This window comes from Macrotis lagotis, unplaced genomic scaffold (genome assembly GCF_037893015.1).
Source record: "Macrotis lagotis isolate mMagLag1 unplaced genomic scaffold, bilby.v1.9.chrom.fasta BILBYCTG032, whole genome shotgun sequence".
NCBI classification, from domain to species: Eukaryota; Metazoa; Chordata; class Mammalia; order Peramelemorphia; family Peramelidae; genus Macrotis; species Macrotis lagotis.
In genome coordinates, this window is record NW_027421939.1 from 275,816 (window position 1) to 295,091 (window position 19,276).

The following is a 19,276-nucleotide window of genomic DNA, read 5'->3' on the forward strand; positions in this document are numbered from 1 at the left end:
TGTCTTAGGTATTGCAGAATGACCATAATCATTTGCGGGAATACTCTAAAATGAAGTGGTATAAATGAAGAGCTGATAGTAATTATACATATTTTAAAATAAGAGATGAAATTATTAGTGAGGCTACTGTTTCTTTGGTTTTTATTTTCACAGAATATTGTTAGATTTGTTTGTTGAACTCACATACTCTTTTTGCTTTTATTGCTTCTCAATGATTGAATATAATTTGAAGAAATGGGTGAAAGACAATGCTATTCAATTGCATAATATTGAAATTATGGAGTTTGACTTAATTATTCTGTTCCGTCTTACAGATTTAAAAAGCTGAAGAAAACAAAAAAAAAAAGAAATATATATAAATATATATATAAATATATATATATATATATATGTATATAAAGAAATATATATATAAAGACAATATAAAAATTATATTTACCATGGAGTAGTAAACCAAACACATTCTGAAGTGGATAGAAAACTTAATTGTTTAAACAATAAGGTAAAATCCTTAACATTGGACAATGTAAAATGACTTATCTTTATATTCCTTTTCAGAAGGTTATAGGCTGTGAGAAGAGAGGATCAGTCAACTCCCCCTAAGAAACAAAACTTAAACCAAAGTGAGAGAAGGAAATGTTTACTATTGTTCTTCCAAAAAGTGGGTAGAGAGTTCCTCAGAGCATCCACCACTTTACAGAAGCAAGAATAAGCTTATATACTCTTAGTTCAACCCTACCTCTCCCATCAGAGCCAGCTTCCTTTAGTATAAAACTCTTTCTACCCTTACTTCATATATATGACCTTGATATGATGCCCTACCCTGATCGTGCTTTCATATACATAGAAAATTATTATAATGAACCTTATACTACTCATTGGGTAGAGAAGTTAATATGTTTGAGGCTAATTAAGTACGTGTGTTAATAAAAAAAAAAAGGCAGTGGCCGGTCCTTGAACTCTTGTCAGTACAAGACAGTTAAGACCTGGACCTCCAAGAGGAACTTAGATTTCAACTAGTCATTTGAATGCACAGGGTAATTCTGCTCCTCTTCCCCTCCAACCTGTTTTTCACTTTCCTACCCATATTGTGTTCCATATAGATCTCTTCAAACACCCAGAGGTATGTGTTTCTATAGTCTATATTATTCTAATACAGCCTGGGGAAACCAAACCATCAGAATCTTCTCACATAGATGTAGAAGATGTGGCAAGTCATTGAACATCAGTGCCCATGGGAAGATAAAATGTCCTCATGTTTGGAAGGCAACAATTTGTAAGGCAAATTCACACCATTCTTTCAGTTCTCAAGGACTCAGTAGACAAGCTTGGGGACTTGATATCTCCTTCAAAATTCTGAACTCCAGATTTTTTCTTTTTTCTTTTTTTTCTTTAAGATTTTATTTTGAGTTTTAAAATTTCCCCCCTTATCTTCCTCCCCACCCCCAGAAGGCAGTATGTTAGTCTTTACAATGTTTCCATGGTATACATGATCTAAATTGTATGTGATGAGAGTGAAATCATATCCTTTAGGAAGAAAAATTAAGTATAAGAGATAGCAGAATTACATAGTAAGATAACAGGGTTATTTCTCCTAAAGTAAAGGTAATAGTCTTTGGTCTTTGTTCAAACTCCCCAATTCTTTCTCTGGGTATAGATGGTATTCTCCATCATAGATAACGCAAAATTTTCTCTGATTGTTGCACTGATGGAATGAGCAAGTTCATCAAGGTTGGTCATCCACCCCCATGTTGCTGTTAGGGTGTAAGATGTTTTTCTGGTTCTGCTCATCTTGTTCAGCATCAATTCATGCAAATCCTTCCAGGCTTTACCGAATTCACATCCCTCCTGATGTATAATAGAACAACAGTGTTTCATGACAACAATTGAAGGACATTTAATTAATTTCCAATTCTTTGTCACCACAAACAGGACTGCTATGAATATTTTTGTACAAATGATATTTTTAGAATTTTTCATTATCTCTTCTTGGTATAGACACAGGAGTGGTATTGCTGGATCAAGGGGTATGTACATTTTTATTGCCTTTTGGGCACAATTCCAAATTTCTCTCCAGAAATGTTAGATGAGTTCACAATTCTACCACATCCCTTCCGACATTGATCATTGTCCTTTTATAGTCATATTGACCAGTCTGAGAAGTATGAGGTGGTACCTCAGAGATGCTTTACTTTGCATTTCTCTAATAAGTAATGATTTAGAGCAATTTTTCATATGACTATGAATCACTTTGATTTCCTCACGTTTAAACTGTCTTTGCATACCCTTAGACCCTTTGTCAATTGGGGAATGTTTTTTTTTGGAAAATTTGACTCAGTTATCTGTATATTTTAAAAATGACCAGTTGGGGATTAGGAAGAGGGCCATTACACAACAGAACCTTTGGCAAATGTTTTATATTCCTTGGGGACTATCACCAGAGTTTTGTGGATGAGACAGACTATTTTCTCTGGCTTTGCAATTGAACATCTCACCATTCAAATTACTATAAATTCATTTGTTTTCCTCAGTAAAGTCTATTACCATAGAATCAGTGTACTCATTAGAATGATAAAAAGTAATCTCATTTTTTTCCAAATTTCTCTTAAGGAATTTTTTCTTTTTGCTATAGGTCTAATATGACTTAAGAAAAATGTGCTGATATCTATTATCAATTTTATTGATATATCTGCTCACTCTGAGGTGGAAGCTAAAATTTCTGGGTGGAAAAGACACTTAAAAAATTAGAGAACACAAAAGACAATACAGAATCCAGTGGTATATATGGATGATGCAGACCTAGAGTTAGTAATAAAATATCATAATCTCTTCTTTCAGGCTTAACTTTGATTTGATTTGTAAATTTACCTAAATAACCATTTTAGGAAATGCATTGTTTAGCTATATTTTAAGGATAATGATATATATTTTATTGTAGCTGAATTAAAACTAATTTAATCTTAATACTTGTAAATTATTTAAATTGAAAACCTTTTCTTTTACTTGTGTAATTTACTAACCTGATATTTTATGCAAACAGACTGAAGACCACACACAACATTTAGAAGCAGCAACTTCAAAATGTTTACAGGTGGAATCAGCAAATCAAAGTCTTCAAGGACAGTTAATTTCTATGAAAATGTTGCAAAAGAAATGTGACAAGATAGAAAAAAAAGCTGGAAGAAGAAATAGTTAGTCTTAAGCATCATTTACAAACTACTAACCTGGAACAAAGTCAAATAGAAAAATATAAACATGAGATTGAAGAACAAGCAAGACAAGAGATTGTAGAAAACTACAACAAGTCAACTGAGTTGTACAGGTTGTTTTTTGTCACTACTATGTTTCTTAAAATATTTCTGTCCAAATGAAAGTTTAAAGTTTTTTCTTTTTAAAATTCAGAATATCTTCTTTAATATCTCCCTTTGCAACATTTTCTGCAGTTTTTAAAAAATAAAATAATAGTCTTTTAAATCATGAGTAAAAATAACTATATATCGTCATTTAAGTTTTTCAGGACAATTGGCATAATTAAAATAAAATTGAAGGGTTTTTTAAATTCAACAGATATTTTGATTGTAAAAAGATATTCTGGAAGGTTGAGTTCAAAGTTTTTTAGAATTATACCTTTTGCTTTTATAACAATCTAATTATATTAGCACAGAGATAAGAACCAGGGACTAACATCCAATGGAATGTGTGTTTCTTTAAGTTGAAATTTAAATCAGCTGACTTTGATTGCTAGTATTTTCCATGTAGAATCTACTTTTAGAAATTAAGACTCGTTCTCTGAATCAGTGACTAAAATTAAAATGAAACCTAACAGAACATGGTAAGAAACATACTTTTCATGACTGAGTTGGGTAATTTTTTTTAACACCATTTTTTTTTTTTGTTTTTCGTTGCTTAGGACACAAGCTGCATCCCAAGAGAACTTGGAAGAACTAAGAGAATTGCAGGGACTTTTGACTCCCTTTTGTCCCTTTTTGTTTTGATTCAGGACTTCTCATTTAGCCTCCATTCCATTTCTTTTTTAGCCTCCAGAGAAAGAAAGAAGGAAGGTGTCCTTGGCAGGTGGGAAACAAGACCATGTGTGGTTTACTGGCCTTGGTTGAAGACCTGCAATATGACTACCAGGCAATAATAAATGAGATACCCAAGGACAAATTCTTCAAGTCTACACCTTCAGTTCTCCTATGTGGTCAACATTTCAATATCCTCCAAATCTACAAAATTAATCTTAGATTTTTATTTTATTCAGATGAAATGATTACTGAATAGGAGCAGAATAGAATAGGATTTGAATTGGAAGGGCTCTATTTTGGAGAAGTTATAGCCAATTCTCATCATTCTTTTCTTCTGGCAGAAAAAGATGAAGGATTAACAACCTTGTGCATCATGTGAATGCCTGTGAAACTAAGGGGAATGAGTCAGCCATCAGCTCAGACAAGAGAGGCACACTGACCTTGAACCACATAACAGTTTTGCAGGTCTATATAGGGGATACTCACTATAAGGCAGTCACTAGCCCAGATGTCAGTGCACCCAATACCAAAAACCTCCTTGTTCATGGCATCACCATCCACAGTGGCTACACCACCAAGTTCTATATATGCTCTCTGGTGACTCTAGGTTTTAACAGTATAGGACAAGTGACTTGCCTGAGGTCACATTTCTAGTAAGTGGCAGAGTCAGAATTCAAACACAGGTCCTCAGTTCACAAGTCCAGAATTCTTCCAGCAGCACTCCAGTAAATCACCCCCTGAGTTTAGCATATGAAAACTAATGGCTTGAGATTAGGAAGTATAGAAGTATGAATGTAGTCTTGAGCCCTATAGGTACCTCTCAAGTCCCAAGCAGAAAGAAACTTTGGGGGCAGATATTTGCTCATAAAAGTCTCACCAGCACACTGCCCCTGAGAATAAATAAAAGGTCAAATAGTCAGAAAGTGACTAGCCAGCTGGACTGCTAGGAAAGTCACAGTAATTCCCTGGACTTTTGACTCCCTTTAGTCCCTTCTTGTCTTGATTCAGGACTTGTCCTTTAGCCTCCATGCTATTTCTTTTTCAGCCTCCAGAGAAAGCAGGAAGGCCTCCTTGGCAGGTGGGCAACAAGACCAAGTGTGCTTCACTGGGCTTGGTTGAAGAAATCAAATATGACTACAAGGCAATAAGAAATGAGATACCAAAGGACAACTTCTTCAAAGTCTACACCTTCAGTTCAAAATGCAAATCAATCAGCACAGTTTTCAAGAATCAAAATGAAACGTTTTGAATGTACAGCAAGGAGGCCTCAGAGATTCCCCTGATAAACTAGGCCATCCCCTAGTCCATTTTGTAACACCCACCCTCTAGCAAAACTTCCATGTGGTTTTATCCTAGCCCTTCGGGCTGCTGCAGACTTTCCCCTGACTGTCTCAATGCCAAAGTGGTTTGGGGACACATTCAGGTTGTTTAACCGCACTAGGTCCTACCCAACTTCAGCTGCTGAATGGAGTAATAATGCTTTTACTGTTCCCTTCTCCACCCAAAACCATACCCTCCACCCCATCAGGGAACAGAAAAGAGAAAGTGAGATCAGACAGAAAAAAGGGTTTGAAAGATAGAAACCAAACCAGGAGTTCCTGTCCCTTTCTAGTATCATTGATGCTTTTGCCAGTCTGATGAAGGCTATGAATCTCTTGCTATAATAAAGTTTTTTAAATCATAAAATAAAATGCAGAGGATTCCACAGGTAGGCAAATACATATATTGAAATATAGGTGTCATTTTCCCCCTCATCTAAGGTTATGGATCACATGAAATATCTCCAAAGATCCTATCTAATGCAACAAGTCCTGAGGTAGAAGAATCCCATGAATTTTGACATAATTATTCTAAACTCTTCAACATTGATACAATGCTTATATGAGACCACACATAAGTGATCCCTGGTTAAGAGTGAAATGGGTTAAAGAAAGGGATGTCTCTGATGATGACAGGGTAAGGAGGCAAGCAAGCAATTGGTTGTCACCATCTTTTTTATACTGTCATGGTGAAGAAGGATCTTCATCTTTCCTTCCTGTAGAACACTGAAGGGGAAAGGAAGCTAATAGCAGCATGGCTCAGCATGTGATAGTTTCATGTTCATTTAGGAAAGAGAACATGGAAACCTCACTTTGACTCAGAACATTTGTGGACATAGAGCATTCATAATAGGGAGAGAGGCCTAACCCATTTGGTCATCAGTTTAAAATGCACCAAACATTTTGAATTTGTAACAAAACCAGAAATTTCATCTTGGGTTTAATTTTTTTCTTCAGAGAATGACACAGGTAAATGGGAGAAGAGGGGATAGGGTTTAAATTGGAGAAGTTTCAGCCAATTCTCACAATTCTCTTCTTCTAGTAGAAAAAGATGAACGATAACAACCACATGTTTAAATAGGATGCCTGTTAAACAATGGGGAATGCATCGTCTATTTGCTTGGGCAAGAAAGGCATGTTGACCTGGAACAGGACGAGAAGAACTGCACTCACTAGAAGACAGTCACTAGCCCAGATGTTATTGCATCCCAAATCCTGATCCTCCTTGTCAATGCCATCACCATCCACAGTGGCTACACCAGTAAATTCTTGATATTCTCTCTGGGGACTCTAGGTTTTAGGAGAAGAGAATTTCAAAATCCCTGGGGAAACTATGAAAGCTTACGTGATTTGCCTGAGTTCACATTTCTAGAAAGTGGCAGAGCCAGAATTCAAACACATATTTTCTGTTCACAATTCAGGAATTTTTTCAGCAGCGCTACAATAAGTTCAACCTAAACAGACCATACGAAGACTATAAGTTTGAAAATAGTTAATATGGAAGCATGAGTGGGGTATTGTGTTGAAGACATACCTAACAAGTCTCAAATAGAAACAACCATTTGGGACAGAGAAAGTCTCATCAGCAGACAAGAGATGTTCCCATTCATCCAAAGAATGAAAGCCCATCTCCAGAACTGCAAGAAAATATGTCTAGGAGAGCAAGCCATTACCCTTCTTTCTCCTCTTCCCCCACTGCCCTTGAAACAAAAGTCATACATACAGGAAGTGATTAGTCAGCTGGGCTACTAGGAAAGTAAGAGTAATTCCAGGAACATTTGATTCCCTTTTGTCCCCTCTTGCCATGATTTAGGATATCTCATTTAGCTTCCATGCTATTTCATTTTCAGCCTACAGAGAAAGAAGGAGGGCTTCCTGGGCAGGTGGACATAAAGATTAAATAATCTGTCTGAAGTGTTGTGGAAACCTTAAAGTTCCAGATAAATGGTAGTCAAAGTTATTAGTGTTATGTTCATATTATTTTACAGTGCTTCCATGTATTTTATAGGGCAAAGTACAGAAGGATGCAGATGATCTTAATGATCTTAGTATGTCACCTGACACATCTAAAGAGGATTATAATTTAAGCCCCTCAATTTCTAGTTATTTTATGATACTGATTTTTTTTTCAGAGAGATGGTATATGTTAGAGGACAGTATATGGTTTAAATTGAAAATACGTTGATTTGGAGAAGTTCCTGCCAATTCTCACTATTCTTTTCTACCAACAGAAACTGATGAAGGATAATAACCTCATGAGTCACCTGGCCATCTGGGAAAGTATGGGGAAGGCGAAGGCCATCTGCTCAGACAAGAAAGGAACATTGAGCTTGAACCTCCCAACAGTGCTGCAGGTCTACATAAGGGACACTCACTAGAAGACAGTCATTAGCCCAGATGTCATTGCACCCAATAAACTGATCCTCCTTGTCAATGGCATCACCATCCACTGTGGCTACACCACCAATGATGTCCCCTGACTCTAGGGTTTAACTGTAGAGACAAAAGGAATTTCGAAATCCCTGGGCAAAGCAGAAAAGCTTAAGTGACTTGCTTGTGGGCACATTCTTACAAAGTGGCAGAGTCTCAATTCATATGCAGGTTCTCTCTTCACAAGTCAAAAATTCTTTCATCAACACTGCAACAAATTGAACATGAACATACTATATGAAGATTAATAGATTGAAATAAGGCAATATGAAAGACTGAGTGGGTTATTGTGCCCTAGACATACCTAAGAAATATCAAACAGAAATAACCCTTTGGTTCAGAGAAAGATTCATTAGGAGACAAGAGTTATTCCCCTTTGTCCAAAGAATGAAAGCCCTTCTCCAGAACTGCCAGAAACAGTTTCTCTGTTCACAAGTCAGGAAGAACAGGCCATTAAACTTCTTTCTCCTCATCCATAACTGCCCTGGAATCAAATAAAATGTCATAGAGTCAGGAAGTGACTAGCCAGCTGGCCTGCTAGGAAAGTCACTGCAATTCTGGTTACATTTGCCTCCCTTTTGTCCCCTCTTGCCATAATTCAGGAATGCACATTTAGCCTCCATGCTATTTCATTTTCAGCCTCTAGAGAAAGAAGGAGGGCTTCCGGGACAGGTGGACAACTAGACTGCCTGAGGCTTACTGGCTTGGTCAAAGATCTGAAATGTGACTGCCAAGGAATAAGGAAAAAGATACCAGAGGAGAAATTCAACAAAGTCTACGCCTTCAGTTCAACATGTAAATAAATGAGCACAGTTTTCACGAATCAAAATGGGACTTTTTTGAAAGTACAGCAAGATGGCCCAGAGAATCCAATGAAAAAGTAGGCCATCCCATACTCCAATTATTAAGGTCCTCCCTCTAACAAAACTTCCATGCAGTTTTATCCTACCCTTTTGCACAGTTCAAGACTTTCCCCATATTCTCTCAATGCCAAAGTGGTATGGGGCCACATTCATGTCAATCAACTTAGTCATCATTTCAATATGCTCCAAAGATTTTGATTTTGGACCAAACCCACAAAATTCATCGTGGGGTTTTAACTTTTTTTAATTCAGAGAAAGAGACTGTTATATGGAAGAGGAGAATATACAACTTAAAGTGGAAATACTCTGATTTGGAGAAGTTCCTGCCAATTCTCTCTATTATTTTCTACAATCAGAAACTGATGAAGGATAATAACCTCATGTGTCACCTGGCTATCTGGGAAACTATGGGGAAGGCAAAGGCCAACTGCTCAGACAAGAACGGCACACTGACCTTGAACTTCCGGACAGGGCTGCAGGTCTCCGTACGGGGCACTCACTAGAAAACAGTCATTAGCCCCGATGTCTTTGCACCCAATAAACTCCTTGTCAATGGCATCACCAGCCACTGTGGCTGCACCTCCAATGCTCCCCCACCGAAGCTAGGGTTCACCTGTCCAGACAAAGGGAATGTCGAAATCCCTGGCCAAAGCAGAAAAGCCCAAGTGAGCTGCTGGTGCTCACACTGCTACAAAGTGGCCGAGTCAGAGTTCAAAGGCAGGTTCTCTCCGCACAAGTCAGGAACTGTTCCGCGGCCCCGCAACAAGCTGAACATGAACATCCCGTGTGAAGCCTCATAGTCTGAAACAAGGTAATATGGAGGCATGAGGCCGCGCTGGGCCCGGGGCTTCCGGAGCCCTGGCCCGCACCCCACGCCCTCCCCCACGGCCCGGGGCCTCCCTCTCCGGAGTGCGCGCCTGCGCGCAGAGCCCTCGGGGCTGCAGGAGCCCGGGAGCATGCCGGGAGACAGGAGTGGCGGTGGGGGTGGGGGCGCGCTTTACGAGGTCACAAGGGTCAGTGAGAGGCCCTGAGCGCATGCCCCGCGGGCCAGACCGACGCATGCGCAGTTCGTCCCTCCTCCCTGGCCGGGCTCGGGCTGCCGCACTCTCCTGGACGGAACTGTTTCTCCCCGCAGTTTCACAGTCAAGGAAGTCAAGGAAGATGAGAACTGAGAAAAGACCGTGAGATCTGGCAGTGAAGAAACCATTAGTGTCTTTGGAGAATATGGACTGTAGAGTGTCAAAGGAAATGACGGGAGATATCTGTTGTCAAGGGTCCTCTCTGGTATTTAGGTCCAAGATAAAGGAGAGATGTGTGATGATAATGGAGACAGGTGGATCCAGTAAAGTTTTTTTGAGAATGGAGACAAAATATGGGCATGTTTTTAAACTAGGAAGGAAGCAACCAGTAGACAGGAAAGATTGAAGGAAAGTCAAAACAGGAAGGATAGATGGAGCAATTTGGTGGAGGATATAAGAAATAAGAGCCTTACTTGGACACGTACAAGCATTTTCATTGACTAGAAGAAAGACCAGGTCTTTGAGATGGTTGAAGGAAGAGATGGTGGCAGAAGGAAATGGAAGACCTTTGAGAAGAAGGATGGTAAGAAGGTGGTCTCAGGTAATAGCCTCATTTAGTGGCAAACTTTTTAACTGAAAAACTGTATAGTGAACCATGAAAGGTTAGGAGTAATGAAAAGGTTCAAAAGAGCTGCCATGGAAATTGGGATAATGAATTGTTTAGGGGAAATTAAATATAAAAGCATTGCTTTGCCTCAAGAAGAGCTTAGTTGAGGTGATGTAACATACATGTCTGGTGTACCTTATGAGTACTATTGTCTGATTTTTTCCACATTTATTTAGCAGCATGTACATACAAGCCAAGGTGGCAGATGAAAGGAGTGGTTCAAAGCTAAGATCTGACAGGAGACCATTGGTAATGGGATGGGGGGTCGGCAATATGATGTAGAGTTGAATAAACATATCACTTGGTTTACCAAGAATCAAAATGGGGACAGGCAAAAACTGTAGCTAACACAGTAGAGATGGTCTCTGATCAGAGGTCATGGTGCAGATAAAAACAGTGCATTTGCAAGACTGAGGAAGAAGATCAATTTTGACCAATTAAGAGAAATTTAGAATTAGTATACTCAAAGTGCATTTGTGGGTAATCAAAGGCATAACCATCTTTGTAAGTACATCTTTTGAAGAGGAAGCTAAGGAACTGTGAAGTGAGGGTGTTGACATATATGTTGAAGTATGATACATATGAGAAGAGAGAAAGTTCGTAGGATAACATTGGTTACAAACTATGTGTAAAGAAAATAAATGCAAGATAAATTGGGAAAAATCTCAGAGGGCAGACACTAGTTTGAAGGGAAATATAGATGAGATAGATGAGACTTTAGCAGACACTAGAAGAAAGCCAGGAGGTAGAACTGTGGAGAAACAGCATTGGAGGCAGTCAGGGAAGACTGTCAGGACATGGAATTTATGAGTGAGAAATAGATATTTATTAAGAATCTACTTATGTAACTCTTGGGAATACAAAGAATGGGAAGATAGTCCCCGTTCTCAAGGATATTACATTGTAAATGGGGAAACAACAGGAAATGGCTAAGTGCATTCAAGATACTACATACTGTATAAACTGGAAATAATCAGCTGAGGGAGGCATCCACATTAAAGGGGATTAGGAAACCCTCCTTATAGAAGGAAGTGTTTATCTTGGACTTGTGTAAACCAAATAGGGCAAGAAAGGAAGAAGAGAGAGGAAAGAATACCATGCATGGGGATGGGGGTGGGGTTGGGGAGCAGCAGGACATCTGGCAAAAATGCCTACAGTCAGAAGATATGAGAGTTTTCTTTCTGGAACAGCACTTCCTCTCAAACCATACTATTGGAAACATTAGGCCAATCTGTTGTATCTGGTACAGGGCAGAATACTCAGATATTTCTAGAAAATGTATGTCCTACAGTTTAAGGTCTCATCTATTCTATTGATTTTTCTTTAAATAATTCTTAATAAGAATTCCCTTGCCCCTCAAAAATCCTAAATTCTTGAAAACAGGTAACTCATCAGTATTTTCAATTTAAAATAAAGATTTAGAATACAATTTCCATAGGCTATAAAAACAATATAAAAAACAGGCATAAGGCTATAATGTAATGAGACTGTGTAGTTTATAGGATCAGCCTTATTAATTTTTCAGCATGCCTAATATAACCATCCAGTTATATGTGGATGTTAGAGCTTCTCATCGAATATGGATTGGATATGTGGTTTCATTTCCATAGGGAACTTCCTTTATCCTGCAGGTCAATATCTTCTCTGCAACTTAGAATCTTGAAAATTGCTTAGATCAGTGAGAGGTTCAATGACATGCCTACGGTCACACAACTCGTATGTCTCAGAGGTATAACTTGAAATCTGTGGTCTTGCAAACTTCCAGGGAAACTTTCTTTTTCTTTTCTTTTTTTATTAAAGATTTTATTTATTTTGAGTTTTACAATTCCCCCCCCCCCATTCTTGCTTCCCTCCCCGCACAGAAGGCATTCTGTTAATGTTTACATTGGTTACACTGGTTCCATGTTATACTTCAGTCTCAGTTGAATGTGATGACAGAGAAATCATATCTTTAAGGAAGAAAAACAAACTATGAGATAGTAAAATTACATAATAATATAACTTTTTTTTTTCCAGTTTGACTGCCATAGTCTTTGGTCTTTGTCCAAAGTCTGTAATTTTTCTCTGATTACAGATGGTATCCTCCATTGCAGATAGCTCAGAATTGTCCCTGGTTGTTGCACTGAAGCAAGGAGCAAGTCCTTCAGGGTTGATCATCACCCCCATGTTGCTGTTAGGGTGTACAATGTTTTTCTGGTTCTGTTCATCGCACTCAGCATCAGTTCATGCAGATCTTTCCAGGATTCCCTGAATTCCCATCCCTCCTGGTTTCTAATAGAACAGTAATGTTCCGTGACATACATGTACCACATTTTGTTAAGCCATTCCCCAACTGAAGGACTTCCACTTAATTTCCAATTTTTTGCCACCACAAACAGGGCTGCTATAAATATTTTTGTACAAGTGATGTTTTTCCCCTTTTTTTATCATCTCTTCAGGGTATAGACCCAGTAGTGGTATTGCTGGGTCAAAGGGTATGCACTTTTTTGTTGCCCTTTGGGCATAATCTGAAATTGCTCTTTGGAAAGGTTGGATGAGTTCACAGCTTCACCAATAATGCAGTAATATCCCAGATTTTACACATCCCTTGAAGGACTGATCATTTTCCTTTCTGGTCATATTGTTGTGCAAACTCTTAATTGTGAAAATATGCAAATAATTATTTGTGTTATTAGAAACAATGAAACTGTCCTGTTGTATATTTGCCCCCTATTCATTTCATTTCCAATATCTTTCATTTATTAACTTGGCTATTTTCACCAATTAAGAAAATATGCAAAATTTAGTTTGTACAAGTGAAACATGCACTTTGAACCATCAAATTTCCAGTCGGGATTTCATATATAACAATCCTTATGTTATAAACAGATCTCATGAAGTAAGGACCTTGAGGAACTGTGAAGTGAGCATTTTAGGGTATTAACATATATGTTAAAGTATGATATATATGAGAGGAGACAAAGATTGTAGGGTAAAATTGCTTAAAAATTATATATTTATATAAAACTATATGTGTGTATATATAGTTATGTGCAAGATGGATTGAGAATTGGGGAGGTGGGGGCAGGGAAGTAAGATGGGAAAATTGTAAAAGTCAAACAATACCTTTAATAAAAAAAGATAGATTGGGAATAATTTCACGGGGAAAGCACTAGTTTTAAGGGAAACCGAGAAAGGCTTCTTGTGATAGATGAGATTTTAGCAGAGACCAGAAAGAAGCCTGGAAATGCAAATGAGAAGGGATGGCACTCTAGTCATGGGGGCAGCCAGTGAAAACTGTCATGAGATGGAGTTTTGCGTGTGAGAAATAGATATTTTTTAAGGATCTACTATAAAACTACCACCAGGCTAAGAGCTGGTAATACAAAGAGGGAATAACAGGAAACAGCTAAGCACAGACAAGATTCTACCTACTGAATTAACTTCACATAATCATCAGAGGGAGACATCTACATTAAAGGGGACTGGGAAAACCTAATTGTGGAAGGCAGGGTTTTATTTTTGACTTAAGCCAGATAGAGCATGAAATGAAGAGGAGAGAGAGGAAAGAATTCCATGCCTAGGGAGAAATCTAGTGAAAATACCTACAGTCAATGGGTAGGAATGTTTTATTTTTGGAACAATACTTCCTCTCTCAAACCAAACTATTGGAAACAATAGACCAATCTATTGCGTCTAGCATAAGACAGAAGAAGACTGCAAATCCTCCTACAGTTTGCTCCAAGTTTTTTACAACCCTCTCAAATGACATATTAAGAAAGAACACATCTATTCTATTGATTTTTCTAGAAATGAATCTAATAAGAAATCCCCTACCCCTCAAAAATCCTAAATTCTTGAAAACAGGTTACTCATCAGTATTTTCAATTTAAAATAAAGATTTAGAACACAATTTCCATAAATTGTAAGGACAGTGTAACAACAGGTATGAATTATGACTATTTTGTAGAGAGACTGGTTTTTCATGAGTATTTTATGGAATCAGCTTTACTAATTTTTCAGCATACCTAATATAGCCATCCAGTTATGTATGGAGGTTAGAGCTTCTCATGGAATATGGATTAGATATGTGCTTTCATTGTTATAGGGAACTCCCTCTACCATTGCAGGTCAGTATCTTCTCTGCACCTTAGAATCTAGAAAATTGCTTAGATCAATGAGAGTTTCAGTGACTTGCCTAGGATCACATAACTAGTCTGTCTCAGAGATATGACTTCAACTCTGTAGTCTTGCAAGCTTCCAGGGAAATTTTTTATCTGTCATATTATGCAGCCTCTGTTTAGTTTATAAAACAATATATACAATAGGAACTGCAAACATGAGTCTCAGAAATCTTACGTGTGGCAGCTAAGTTCCCAGTGTATTTTTTTAAAGGAGAAGTAAATTTATTTAAATATTGAAAATATATGGAATCCTGATGGGAAATTTGATGGTTCAAAGTGCATTTTTCACTTTTGCAAACTGAATTTTGTGTAGTTTCTTAATTGGTGAAAATAAACAAATAATTGTTTGTATCATTAGAAACAATGAAACTGTCCTGTTGTAAACTGGCCCCACATTCATATCATTTACAATAGCTTTCATTCACTAGTTTTCAAAATCAAAATAATAGGCTGTATTCTGAGTTTTTCTTAATATTTTTTGTTGTCCTAAATGCCAAGAAGTATAAGCACTGGCATGTTGTTTTTGGACATAGGTCCACATCATTATACTGGACTTATGTTTACAGAGTCAAAGTTGATTACTTAAATGAAATCAACCCCATAGGTCATTGCAGTTCAGGCTCACTGAAATGGCTGAAGCCAGAGCTCTTTCATGGTTGGCTGACTATCCTCAGTGACTTACTTGTAATGGATATTCTGTGATTTGCAGATTAATAACCTTTTCCCATCGTATGTATATGGTTGTTAAAACCTGAGTCTAATTTCCATAAGAATATAGGACCCGGCAAATGTCAAGAATTTAATGGAGTCTATTAATCATGTTTTATTTATGTGATTATTAAAAAATCACTTAAATATACTCAAGATTAATGGAAATGGGTGTAAGCAACAAATGGTTTAAAATACAAATGTTAAATGAAACTAAAGAAAATAAAAATCCTACCACCAATGCTAATCCCTTTCCACGATTTAGATACTTTTAAATGTGTTCATTTAAAGAAGAGAATCCTTGCCAGTGAAATTTGAGTAGTGTGTCAGCTAGATTTTAAATCACTAGTTTCAAAATCAACTGTACTTTGTCCATAAGGGAGACATTACTAGAGTCATGAACACTGGTTTCACAAATACAGGCTGCACATGAGCGCATATTGAAAGCTGTCACAGATTCTTCTCCCTTTTCCCCTTTACTCTTACGTTTATATCCTTTCCTAAAATTCACAGCAACCAAATTCCCTTCCCCACACTGGTGCCATTCAACTGGCTGAATGGCTGAATCTTTCTCTTTCCCCTTTTTACCCTTAATATGAATCTTTTATGTTACTTTGTTTCCTCCCTTTCTGATTTCTTTCACTATTCACTGGGTTTTCTGCTTAAGCAGTTTCACAAATGTATATCAATGTATCATTCAAAATTGTTTCTCCTCTTTCTGTCAACTCCTTCCCAAGACTATCTCTCTATCCACCCTGACCCTGTCTGTCCGTTTGCTTTCTTGTTTCTTTGATGACTGAAAGCTCCTACATTAAACCTGGATTATGAAACAGAAAATTAGTGTAACTTGAATTAACATCTCAATTTTTTTAAAGTTCACTTCATAGTTTCCATAATAAAAGGTTTCATTTCTTCTCCCTCCATTTCTACTTAAACTTTTTTCTTTAAGTATCAAGAGATGCAAAAATATTCATAATATATTATTTATTAATTTAAGTCAGTGTTGTCTTGTGAAAACCTTTTTTAAACTGTGAAAAGGGTACTGAAACTGGAAGGTCAATTCTACCTCAGAAACTTTGTATGCCCCTGAGAACTTATTTAACCTCTATGGTCTCAGTTTCCCCTACCATGAATGAACATAATGATAGCACCTCCTTCCCAGAGTTATTGCAAAAATCAAATGAGATAATATTTGTAGAGTTTTGGCACATTGATTTTATTTTTTTGAAAAATGGAAAATGTCTTTATTGCTGAAATGTTAACAGACAAGGTTTCTCAAAATACAAGGGACCACCAGCAACCAGCACAGACCTCCCATGTACTGATGTCCCCCAGTTCCTGGGGCACAGAGGGATGAGGAGCCATCATTTCAAATGGAATAGGTTTTCTCTGCTGCCAGTTCTGTGCACATTATATGCAAATCTAGTCTACACAAACAGAACAGTCCTGTCACCTACTGCCTGCTTGGCTCCACTGAGCTAATAATATGACAATGATACTAATAAGTCTGTGTAGCTGGTCATCACCACAATCACCTTTGTTGGATTTCAGATTCTGTTTCTTCCCTGGTCTAGCTGGAAGGTGGTATTTTGGAAGGACAGACTGTGAAGTTTTGGAACATGCGATGAATGTGAAGATGCCCCTGTCTGTTAAGCTGAGGGTGTGGGTGACTCTGCAGGGTGTGGGCACCCTGCCAGTGAGAACATTCAGGGAACATGAGAGGGGTCTTTGTAGCTCATTGCCTGCCTTTTGTTCTTAACCACAGAGGTTGGATCATGTCATACAGAAAAGGTCATTTGGAACAGCTAAGAAAGGTAAGGAGCAAGAAATACTTGTGACTTTCACTTGGGACAGGCAGTTGGCAGGACTCATGTTTTAAAGCCACTTCATTGGATTAGTTGGGCAGAAGATTATCTTTGACCCACTGGACTCTCTCCCAGACAACATAATAGTACACACTCTCCCCTTTTCGAACATAGGGCCAGCTGCTGTGGAATCTTTTCCATTATGGGCAACAAGCCTCTAAAAAAAGAAAGCTCTTATCTTGCCAAGAAAACACTCTCCCCACTTCTGTGACACACCGCCCAGAAAAAGGGTACAGAAATACAGACAAGAACAGGCACGCAGATCGTGAAATCAATTACCCTACATCCCCAGGGACTGAAGCCAGAGATCAGACTGACTGGTGCCCAAGGGACAAAAATATAGAGAGAAAACAAAAGCAAACAAAAAAATCAAAAAAACATAAAAAACCAGCCTCCAACAATTTTAAAAAGTACTTGAATTTACAATTTAGTTTGCTGTACTTTAGTGAAGACAATTGGATTTTGCAAGGTACATTAGGAATTTAATCCATGCTACATTGTAAAGAAATATACAGTCAGACACACAGACATACACACAAAGACACACACACACACACACACACACACACACACACACAGACGAGCGCGCACAGACACAAACAAATCCATCCAGGTGAGAGTTTCATCAGAAATCACCTTCTTTGCTCACTTGGCATTTCTCTGATGAACATTTTGTCTATCTTTGTCATTTTGAGACAAGCTGCTTTTCATTGGGGTAGAACCACCATTCCTCATCATGTGGGGGACTTCAGCTCCTGTGATTTCATCGGGCTTTCTCTTCTTCTCACAGATGAAAATGAGAGTGAAAAGGATCAGCACCTCTGCCACGATGCCTCGGAAGGACCAGAGCGCCGCCAGGCAGCTACGGACTTTCAGGGTGATTACAGCAGAATCAGAGCCCTCAGAGTTGGTGCCCTTGCAGATGGATTTTCCAGGATCCGTCTCCAATTCTGCAGCTCTGTTTTTTCAGGGGTCTCAATTATGATGATCCTCCCTTCACTAACTTTTAAAATGTTCCTATAACTTCCAGGTTCAGATAGTTTGGACCAATTCCAGTGATCGACAGGAGGATATGAGGTACTCTTACACGTAAGAACTATCGTGTCTCCCTCATTCCCGTGTTCGGACTTCTTGCTCGCCACAATCTTTGGGGGCCCTTTGACTTTTAGGTCAGCCTTTCCAACAACTTCTGGAAGAAAGACGCACTGATATTCCCCGGTTTTGTCATGTGACATAACCTCATACCGTGTTTCTGGACTACTAGACGATTCCTCTTGTAACACCTTGTCACCCTTCAGCCAACGATGACCCTGAATTTGTGTTGAATTTTGATTCAATTTACAGGTCAGGAGTGTTTTATGGTCAGAAACATCTATGATCGTCCAAATTTTGCTTCCCGTGGCGCAGGTGGCCGGAGCGCAGAGCAGCGCGGCGGCCAGCAGCAGGCACGGCAGTGGGGCCCCCATGGCGCGGTGGCCTGGCGCTCCCTCTCCCCCACAGTGATTCTTAATTAGAAAGTAGTTTCTTCCCAGGCTAAATGAAAAAGCCATCACTATTGCAGCTAGGAGTCTGGGGAACAAATAAGTCTTAGACACTCTGGAAGAAGGCAAAAGGGGACTCCTGAAGAACAAGAAAAGATGAAGAATACACAATAGATGAATATTTGCACATTCATTACTTGAGGGATACATGAGTTTGTTTATGGGAATAATCCCGCCCGCAGGACATATCATAACTTCGTTACTTCTTAGTAGATGGTCTGCTAGGAGTAGTGGATGGAGTGCCAGACCATTTGTCCGTAAGACTCATCTGTGTGAGTTCAAATCCATCCTGGGACACTAACTGTAACCCTGGGCAAGTCATTTGAGCCTGTTTGCCTTGTTTTTTTTTTTCCATCTCTAAAATGAGTTGGAGAAGGAAATGACAAACTTCTCCAGTACCTTTGCCAAGAAGACCCGAGATGAGGTCCTTAAAGAGTAGAAACATGAGGCGGCTAGGTGGCCCAGTGGATAGAGAACTGACTGGCCCTGGAGTCAGGGGCATCTGAGTTCAAATCCAACCTCAGATGCTTAATAATTACCTAGCTGTGTGGCCTTGGGCAAGCCACTTAACCCCATTGCCTTTATCATATGAGAGGTGGTCTTCTACCTTGTTTTGTGCCTCAAAGTCACAATTATATTGCAGCAGCTTTAAAACTATAGCAGTGTTCTGGCCATA

General features: G+C 38.5%; 1 pseudogene; it reads right to left on the reverse strand.

The window, feature by feature from the left end:
* Window positions 1-17,247: 17,247 nt before the first annotated feature.
* On the reverse strand, window positions 17,248-18,776 carry LOC141504027 (basigin pseudogene; annotated as a pseudogene).
* Window positions 18,777-19,276: the final 500 nt, after the last annotated feature.